At 50.7% G+C, this 9,910-nt stretch overlaps 1 protein-coding gene across 1 annotated transcript in view; it reads left to right on the top strand.

Moving 5' to 3' along the window:
- The first annotated feature begins 488 nt into the window (after positions 1-488).
- The window catches only part of RUBCNL (rubicon like autophagy enhancer), an 83,088-nt gene continuing 73,666 nt past the window's right edge, over positions 489-9,910 (top strand). Inside the window, exon 1 of the mRNA XM_080659583.1 lies at positions 489-673. The gene's annotated coding sequence lies outside the window, so the exon portion shown is untranslated. The remainder of the gene's footprint in view (positions 674-9,910) is intronic.

Raw genomic sequence — 9,910 nt, 5'->3', positions numbered from 1 at the left:
GAATTCCTGAGACAGAACCCCAAATGTCCAGAGTTCCTTTAGGTCTAAGTTACACACAGCTGCTCTCAACAGAAGCGGCGTGATTGACAGCTACTATTCACCTGGCTTTGTGATATTGGTTCCTGCTGTCTTCATCTGAACCAGCAGCAACTACACAGCACGGCGCCTTAACTTCCACGCCAGGTTATGCCAGGGAGGGTGGTGTTCCACCGGTAAATTAAGCCCCAAATACCTGTGATGTGGTTCCACATGTGAAAGTGAGAAAGAACAAAGCTAAGGAACCAAAGTGCGGTAAGGTGTGGTTTCACCAAGTTGAAGGGACTCTTCTAAGCAAGCCAGGACAGGCTCACCTGCGCGTTGTTATGCAGTAGGTAACTGGGAGATCCTTTCTCCAAGACAGGGGAGGGCGCTTCTGGAGCGCGCTGAACCCCCTAGGGGCGGAGGATGGCGCGCGCTCAGCTTTACTGACAGTCAGGGCTTAGGTTTCTGTTCGTGAAACTTTCTGTATTGGTTAGCAGCTTCTCCCCAGCACCCACCCGACCCGAATGCTCTCCGCGGCACAGCTGCGATGGGATTCCAAAACTTCGCAGCCAGTGGACAAATACTGACAGTGAAGTCCTCGGAATGGGGCTCCGAGCCAGCCGAGGTCCGAAAACACTCGGCTCGGTAATGGGTAAGTTGTAGCTCCCTGCTGGGCCCATTGATGTCGGTGCAGACTTTAACCCAAATTACTCACGAGGATCATTCTTCATTTCAGGCAATTGTACCAAATGCAAAACACCGCTGCTCGCGGGCGTTTGGGGCTGGGAATTTATGTCTTCCAGGTCTACACACCTCTCTTTTCGACCTCTGAAAGCGCGGTCCCGTCTGGGCCCCCAGCGAGGGCAGGGCGAGATTTTGGGAGGGAGGACTACAAGAGCGGGAGCACAGCTGCTTCCGGCTGTCCCCAGCCCACGTCGTCTAGGGTCCCGGAGCGGGACGGGGCAGAGGACACAGCAGCGAGGGGAAGGGGAGGGAGATGGGGCCCAAGTTCCTTCCAGCGCTTCCCCGACATCTCCTTGTCAGTCGGCGCGGGAGCTTCTGGGGTTGCCTCGGTAGCCCTGATTCCCTGGGCTGGGGGAGGGGTGTGAAGGCGCCTGGGCTCCGCTCCTCGCTCCTCGCTCCCGCTGTCTCTGCTGCCGGGGAGCGCGGGGTTCTCGCTCCGCTGCCTGGACCGGCGCGAGCCAAGACCAAGGCGTTGGGCACGGGGAGCAGCTTTCCACCTCCCGGTGGGTCGCGCGGTGCGGGTGGCGAGAGAAGTGGGATGGGTTGGGGGCGGGGGGGGGGGTGGGAGCCAGAGACTGAGGGATCCCAGGGTAGGTCTGGGCAGCTCTGCGGGCTTTCGGAGAAGGTAGGAAGCGGCTCCCCTGCAGGGGTGGCGGATTTTTATTGTATTGACTTGCAAGGGAGGGCGACTCTGCTGGGAAGGACCAGAGCGGGACCTCAAAGCACTATTGCGCAGGACGACTATCGGCACAAAGCCTGCGCCCCGCGTGGTTCCAGAAGCTGTGTTCCGGATTCGGTGGCTTTTCTCGGTTCCTCAAAAGTGCGCACCCAGAGGACCTTCTCCTGAACTTAACCAAGCTAGGCTGCAGCATGAAAACACGAAGTAGGCTTTGGTCTGAGCGCACCTGCAGAGACTGCCCAGGGAAAAAGCGGAGTTGCTGCATTTTATTCTTACCCCGCCCACCTGGCCGGGACCGCGAGGTGGGGTGGTTTGCTACAGACCCCTGCGAAATTGATAGTTTATAGAACGTGGATAACTTTCGGAGGAGGTGTTACTTTGCCCTAATAGGAATTAAGACTCAAAGGAAAGGGCATATCCAATAGCTGCCCTTACTACACTATTACAATGGAATTTGGAAGGATCTTTGAGTTGAAGTTGTGGTGGGAAAGTGCAAAGGACTGAGGGCTCGGGGAAACTTGAGTTTCTTAGACTCTTTCCTAAGGCCAAATAGCAGGGAACTTCGGTTTGCTCTTGAACTTCACTTGCTGTTGGTGAGAAGTGGGAAAATAACTTGCTCTGCTTCACTGGGTGGTTTGGAAGAGAACTGGAGGGAGGGTAGTATTTTGAAAAGTATGAAGTGTGGTCTCTACAAATTGCTGTCCACACCTTCCTCTTGGCTACCAACAGTACCTGTTGAGAACACAGAGTTAAGGCAGCAAGCCCCCAGCAGTGCTGGAGTTTTCCAGATTACCGGTCCAAAGTGGCCGGATGTGCCTGTTTCTCAATCTCTTGCTTCAGTTCCTCTTCACTGCACTACCATGTGAAACTCTCCATCAAGGGGCATCAGGGGACGAGAACTTTGCCTTTTTTATCAGCTTCTCCAGGGCCTGTACAAAGTGGGGGAGCTGCTAGGATCTACATGAAAACTGAGAGCTGTGGCCTCTGGGGGAGTTAGATTTGATTAGACATGTTGTTCGTGAGACCTGTTTAACTCTGAAAATATTGCTTGCTTTCTGAAGTTGGAGTTCTTAATTTCTGACATGGAAAATTCTATCAGAGCCAAGGCTAAATATCAAGAATGTCACTTTCATTTGAATGGTCTTTAGAGGAAGATAAGTCAAGTGCTCCAGAAAGAGTATATCTCCCCCACCCCCATCTGAAGGTATCTATACTAATAAAAGCCTAGGTGGTCCTCGCCAGCCGTTGTCACAAGATGGCCACCACAAGATGGTGCAGCACAGGTCTGATCTGCAGCCTCCGAGGCAGCTGTTGATCAGCACCTTGCCTCTCTTTCTCTCCAGGCCTCACCATCAGCCCCGCCTCTCTGATCAGGCCCAGAGATAGGCCCAGAGATGCTGACTGGCATAGAAACCGACAATCAGAACCTAATCTGGGTAAACTGCAAAGGCAGAACTTAAGGTGGGGGCTGAGGAGGGGTTTTAAGGGCAACAGCTGTTTGGTGTAAGGTGTAAGAAAGTGGTTCAATTTTTTAATGACCGGTTTGGCAATATAGTGCATATGGCTGACTATCAGTCCAGATATAGGGATTATGTATTTTTGTCTGCCAAGAGCATCTCCTCCTGCTGAAAAAGGGTTCCCCCCACACCATTTAAGCAATCATATTCTATATAATCTATCGATACTAATAAAAGGGTAATATACTAATTAGACCAGGTCAACTGCCATCTTCTGGATGTCCGACTTTCTTCTGGAAAGAGCAGGAGGCTAGAGCTGCCCACGGCAATGGAGGAAGCCAAGCTTCTGCAGCCCTGGCCTGCTTTGGCCTCTGCTTAAGGCTACAAAGTTTCAATTATAGAAGATACATAAATCCAAACAGAAATGGCTGCCACCACAGAGCAAGCAGAAGGCTTGGCTCCACTCCAGGCTACAAAGTTTCAATTGTAGAAGATAAATAAATCCCAGATCCCAGGGCCTCTGCTTGGGTCGCCGGGGGGCGTGGCCAGCCTGCAAACCACTATAGGCCCCTCGCCCAGGCCGCCCCACACCCCAAGGGAACCCCCACTCTGATCCGGGACACCCTTCAGGGCAAACCAGCTGGCCCCCACCCATGCACCAGGCCTCTATCCTATCTAATAAAAGAGTAATATGCAGATTGACCATCACTCCAACACACAAGATGGCTGCCCCCATGTGGTCAAAGATCCTGCCCCCATGTGGACACAAGATGGCCACCACAAGATGGCCAGCAGGGGAGGGCAGTTGGGAGGAACCAGACCTGCAAGGGAGGGCAGTTGTGGGCGATCAGGCCAGCTGGGGAGGGCAGTTAGGGGTGACCCGGCTGGCAGAGGAGGGAAGTTGGGGGTGACTGACTGCAGGACTGACTTCCAGTGTTCGGTCGTCCATTTGGTCGTTTTGGATGTTACGGACCCTGGCTCTTTATATATATATATATATATATATATATATATATATATATATATATATATAGATAGATAAGCATGTCCAGCCCGAGATTATAAACATGAGTGATACTAGTATGAGTGATACTAGTGCCCGGGTATCATATTGTATCTTACCATGATTCCAAATAAGGCTTCTGATTTTTTTCCCCCATTTGATTAACAAACAGGAGTTGAAGGATCACTCATTTAAGAGGTTGGAAAATAAAACTAGATCTCCTTTATTATGCTGACTTAAACTAAACTGTAAGTCTTTATAAAATCACTAGTGGCCCGGTACACAAAATTTGTGCACATCAAAAGGGGATTAATTAGAGGAAATACTTTAATATTGCTGTTTGCCCTTTCTCTATAATAGAAGTGTCAGAGATGAAAGAAAATTAGTAAAATGTATATGAAAACCTTCCTCCTGTCAGAGTCTGGGGCACACCATGGGACCCTGAGTCAAGTCCCTGCCCACCCACATGCACCTCAAAATCGCAGACCCAGACCCAGCCGGTTCCCCCCCCTCCCAATTGGGCTAGATCCAGACCCAGCCAGTCCCACCCTTGTCAAGCCCTGCTGGGCAGGGGCCATAGCTTCAGGTCCCCTGGCTGGGCACCAGGATGGGGGGCATGGCCTGAGGTCCCCCAGCCCAGACCGGGGCAGGGGGTGTGCCTTGAGGTCCCCCATCAAGCCCCGCCAGGTGGGGGACATGGCCTGAGATCCCCTGTCAAGCCCCACTGGGTGGGGGGCATGGCCTGAGGTCCCCTGTCAAGCCCCACCAGGTGGGAGGGTGCAGCCTCAGGTCCCCTGGCCCAGCACTGGGAAGGGGTGCAGCCTCAGTTCCCCCGTCAAGCCCCGCTGGGCAGGGGCGTGGTCTGAGTTCCCCTGACCCAGCATATGGGGGTGCACCTTGAGGTCCCCCGTCAAGCCCTGCTGGGTGGGGGGCATGGCCTGAGGTCCCATGTCAAGCCCTGTGAGGCAGGGGGTGCGGTCTGAGGTCCCCTGGCCTGGTGCCGGGGTGGGAGGCGCAGCCTGAAGTCCCCTGTCAAGCCCCACCTGGTGGGGGGGCATGGCCTGAGGTCCCCTGGCCTGGCACTGGGGTGGGGGGAGCAGCCTGAGGTCCCCTAGCCCAGCACCAGGACGGGAAGCGCACCTTGAGGTCCCCAGTCAAGCCCCGCTGGGTGGGGGGGCGTGGCCTCAGGTCCCCTGGCCTGGCACTGGGTCGGGGGGTGCGGCCTGAGGTCCCCCAGCCTGACGCTAGGGCAGGGGGCATGGCGTGAGGTCCCCTGTCAAGTCCTGCCAGGTGGGGGCCGTGGCCTGAGGTCCCCTGTCAAACCCCATGGGGATGTGGGAGGGTGAGGGCGTAGCCTCAGGTCCCTGCTGATTGCTTGTTAAGGCTCCTTATGGGAACTTGGCCTCAGCTGTGGGTGCAGCCATCTTTGTGACAGAGTGATGGTCAATTTGCATATTCCCTCTTTATTAGATAGGATACTGATGGTGATAATAAAGCTAAATTTTATATATATTGTGTGTCAAACTGAGATATGCATAATACAATTCATTTAGTTCTCACAATAATCCTGTAAAGAAACTGAGGCAGAGAGCCTTGCCCAAGATGACACGGCTAGTAATTTGTTTCTCTCAGACTGGTATAAAAATTAAAATTGGGACCCTTTTTTAAACTTCTGTATTGTGTTTAATCCCACACATAGGGGTGGCCTGAGGGGTGCCACTAAAGGCTCTGGAACAAAGTTCCAGAATTTGGACCCTGAGAATGCCACTGGGTTGCCATGTAGTGTTTACTTTTCTTCCTTTTTCTGTCCCTCAATTTTTTTCATCCAGAAAATGATGATAATGATTCCATATTGAATGAATGCTTTATTTCTCACTAGAAATGTGAACTGTGGAAGTGAAATAGTTCTCAGAAATAAAAAACAAGTTTCAGAGTCACATATTTTTAACATTAGGCTGGAAAATGGCGAATGAATAGAAGCTAAAAATTGTTACGGAACTGAAGGGGTTTGTTTGCCTGCAAACATCAAAGCCCAATAAAATGCCAACAGCAAAGAAAGTAAGGGTTTATTTAAGGAATGGCACTAAGCCCAGAGACACAGGTGAGCTAGTTCTCTAAAACCTGGCTCCCCAGAGGATGAGTTATATAGGGGAAAAACAATAATCTTGATGACTAAGAGAGTTAGGGTCATGCATTTGGTCCTGATGTCAGCCATAGGGCCATTGTGTCTGGCTTAGCAAGGATATGGTCAGTAGGGTTTTTCTGCCTTTCTGGGTGTGGAGCTGAAACATAACTGGGCTTAGATGTTATCTTTAGTTTGACTGAAACTCTGTCTCTATGGTAAACAGACCCAGCCTTTGTTCCTAAGACTGTTAGATGCCAACCGGAATCTGATGTCCTAAGGGCTAAATGACTAAGGGAGTGGACAGGCAAGGAAAGAGAGGCAGGTGAGTCATGGTGCTCCTAGGCTGGACAAGGCCATTTTGAATCAAGAGGAGACAAAGAAGAAAAGGTCATATTGAAGAGAGAAAATTTCTTCAGTTACAAAATTAACAACACACTTTATGTGATTTGCCTGAGTTAAGTTTGAACATTGTTGATTTTTCCCCCCTAAAATAATTTTAGTTCTGCTCTTGGATCATCCTCCCTACATTTATTAAAAGTTAAATATAAATTAAACTTCAAAGGTTTTTTTGTTGTTGTTTTTTTGTTTTGTTTTGTTTTTTGTTTTTATTTTTGTTTTTTGCTTTGTCAAGGAGGAAGCATTTCCTCTACCCTTTTAGGTTCTGCTGGCTGGTCTAATAGTCAAATTGACATGATACAGATTCATGATACAGATTAGCAGGAGAAAACAAGTTAAAGTTTAATAACATGTCTACCTCTTGTATAGATGGGAGAGACCCAGGAAAACGGAGTAACTTATCAAAATGTCAGAAGCCACTGCCTTAAATTACCACTCTCAGATAAAGACAAAGGAAATTGAGAGTAAAGAGTCAGATATGGGAGGTTACCAGGAATAGCATAGCAAACAAGAGTAAGATTGTTATGTAGACTTAGGTCCTTGCTTTTCTCATTGATAACTTATTCTAGAGACTTAGATAGCCTCTGCTTCCCGGTGCAGTGAAGAAAACACTTTTAAAAATTGATATTTCCTTTACAAATGTCCTTAGATAAACTTCCTTTTACAAAGGGTAACTTCTTCTTAGTTTTCAGAGTTTCTCCATGTCTGTTGTTTTTTGAAATTAACCAGTCTAAAATAATCAATATCCCAAAGAGGCATATTTTGGGATGGCAACTCTACTTACTCCTCTTCACAGGTAACATTGAAAAGCACCCACAGCCAGCAGATTCTTTTCTCTAGTTTATTTCAGGTGATGAAAATTGGAGGGTAGAGTTTATATTTTTATCTTTACACTTTTTTCCTAACTTCTTTTATTCTAATAAAGTATAATGGATCAGAAATCAACTGAGTCCTGAAAATATATATAAAGTACTTTCCTATTCTCTCTTTATTTGAAAAAATAGAGGCTCGGTGCATGAAATTCATGCACTCGGGGCAGGGGGGAGGTCCCTCACCCCAGATTGCAAGAGGGCGCAGGCCAGGCTTAGGGACCCCACTGGTGCACGATTGGGGCCAGGGAGGGATGCGGGAGGTTGGCCAGCTGAGGAGGGACCACAGGAGGGCTCCAGGGTGTGTCCAGCTTGTCTTGCTCAGTCCCAATCGGCTAGACCCCAGCAGCAAGTTAACCTACTGGTCAGAGTGTCTCCCCCTGGTGGTCAATGCAGTCATAGTTACTGGTCGACTGGTTGACTGTCTGCCCCATTGTGGTCAGTGCACATCATAGCCAGCGGTTGAGCGGTCTTAGCATATCATTAGCATACTAGAGGCCCAGTGCACAAATTTGTGCATGAGTGGGTTCCGGCCAGCCTGGCCCCAATCAGGGCAGATTGGGGCTGGGCCTATTGGGAGGAGGAGATGGTGGGAGGTTGGCCAGCCAGCCCATCCCAATGAGGGCCGATCAGAGCTGGGCCGGCTCGGGGGAGGGGCTGTGGGTTATTGGCTGGAGGGCCCCACCCCCAATTGGGGTTGGGAGACCAATTGGGGGTGGGGCCAGCCATGGGGAGGGGCTGTGGGCAGTGAGCCGGCCTGCCCTGCCCCTGAATGGGGTGGGGGGTGCCGATTGGGGGCTAGCAGCCTGGGGGAGGGGCCATAGTTGTTTGGCTGGCCAGCCCTGCCCCTGATCGGGGTTGGGGGGCCAATCTGGGGTGGGGCTGGGTGGGAGGAGGGGCTTCTTGAGGTTGGCCAGCTGGCCCCACCCCCCTATTGGGGTGGGGGGCGATCAGGGGTGGGGCCAGCCAGGCGGAGGGGCTGTGGGCCTATCATGGTGGGGCAGGCCAATCGGGGGTGGGGCTGGCCAGGGGTAGAGGGGGGGCATTTGGCCAGCCAGCCCTGCACTTGATCGGGGTGGGAGAGTCTGGTAGTGGGCTGTACTTATTAAAGGACTAGAGGCCCGGTACATGAAAACTCATGCACTGGAGAGGGGGGTCCTTCAGCCCAGCCTGCCCCCTCTCACAGACTGGGAGCCCTCAGGGGCGGGAGGCGACCTGGTGATCAGGGGAAGGCGATGACCTATCACACCTCTGCTGCTGTCACTGCCGGAAGCGCAAGCCTTGGCCGGCCCTGGTTACCTGAGCCTCAGGTGGCCCTGGGTGGCTGGGCAGCCACCATCCAAGGCTTGCCTGTGCCTCAGGCTGGCCCTGGGTGGCTGGGGGGCTGAAGGGACTTGGGGACTCCTGAGGCAGGCTCATGGAGTGGCTGGGCCCGCCTGGGGGTGGGCCTGGCATTGCCACATGCCTACCATCTCAGCGGGGCTGAGGGGACTGGGCACTACCATCTTGTGGCTGTGGGCGCTGCCATCTTTTTTTAAAAAATATATTTTATTAATTTTTTTACAGAGAGGAAGGGAGAGGGATAGAGAGTTAGAAACATCGATGAGAGAGAAACATCGATTCAGCTGCCTCCTGCACACCCCCTACTGGGTATGTGCCCGCAACCAAGGTACATGCCCTTGACTGGAATCGAAACTGGGACCCTTGAGCCTGCAGGCCGACACTCTATCCACTGAGCCAAACCAGTTAGGGCGGCGCTGCCATCTTTGAGGTGTGGCAGTCAATTAGCATATTCCCTCCTTATTGGCTGTGGGCACTGCCATCTTTGTGATAGCATGAGGGCCAATTAGCATATTCCTCTTTATTACATAGGATTCAAATTTTACTGGAGGGTTCTATATTTTTATTTTCTAAATCTGACAACTCTAATAGCACTGTGTCACTGCCCACAACCAATTCTCTCATCTAAGATGGGGCCTGATCCAGGCTCCCATATTTCCTCCTTATTGGCTGTAGGCGCCACCACCTTTGCAATGACATGAGAGTCAATTAGCATATTCCCTCTTTATTAGATAGAATACTTTTAAGAACAGTAACTGGGAAGAATGGGAAAAGAGCAGGTTTGAGCAGAGGAATAAGTAAAGCTGCAATGCTGGCCAGGGATCAGAGTCAGCTAACCACATAGAGAGATCTTGGGTCAATGGGGAAAAAAAGAGACATATGTACCTGATTGGGCAGTTCACTGGCCACAGTGGGGCATCATAGCGACCGGTCATTATATATATAGATTACACTTTGATTGGTTGAATGGCTGACCGGACGACCGGACACTTAGCATATTAAGCTTTTATTAATAGGATTCTTCTTAGAAGACAGATTTTGGTACATATGGCTACTTTAAATCTAGTAGGTGAGGAGATTTGAACATTTGTGAATGCGTATTTTAAACAATTTTGCTCAATTGTTAAATCATTTTGAGGAGATTGAGGGAAGCTAGATAGACAGGAACTAGGACGTTGGAGGAGGAAGGAGGAGAAAAACAGGAACCCAACTAGGTGGAGTTACACCCCAACTTGGTGGGGAAGGAAGGGCACATGCAAGAGGCATAAACTTTAT

This window comes from Plecotus auritus (genome assembly GCF_963455305.1).
Source record: "Plecotus auritus genome assembly, chromosome: 3".
NCBI classification, from domain to species: Eukaryota; Metazoa; Chordata; class Mammalia; order Chiroptera; family Vespertilionidae; genus Plecotus; species Plecotus auritus.
Note: the sequence above shows the minus strand (reverse complement) of the source record. Positions and strands in the feature narration are given on the sequence as shown.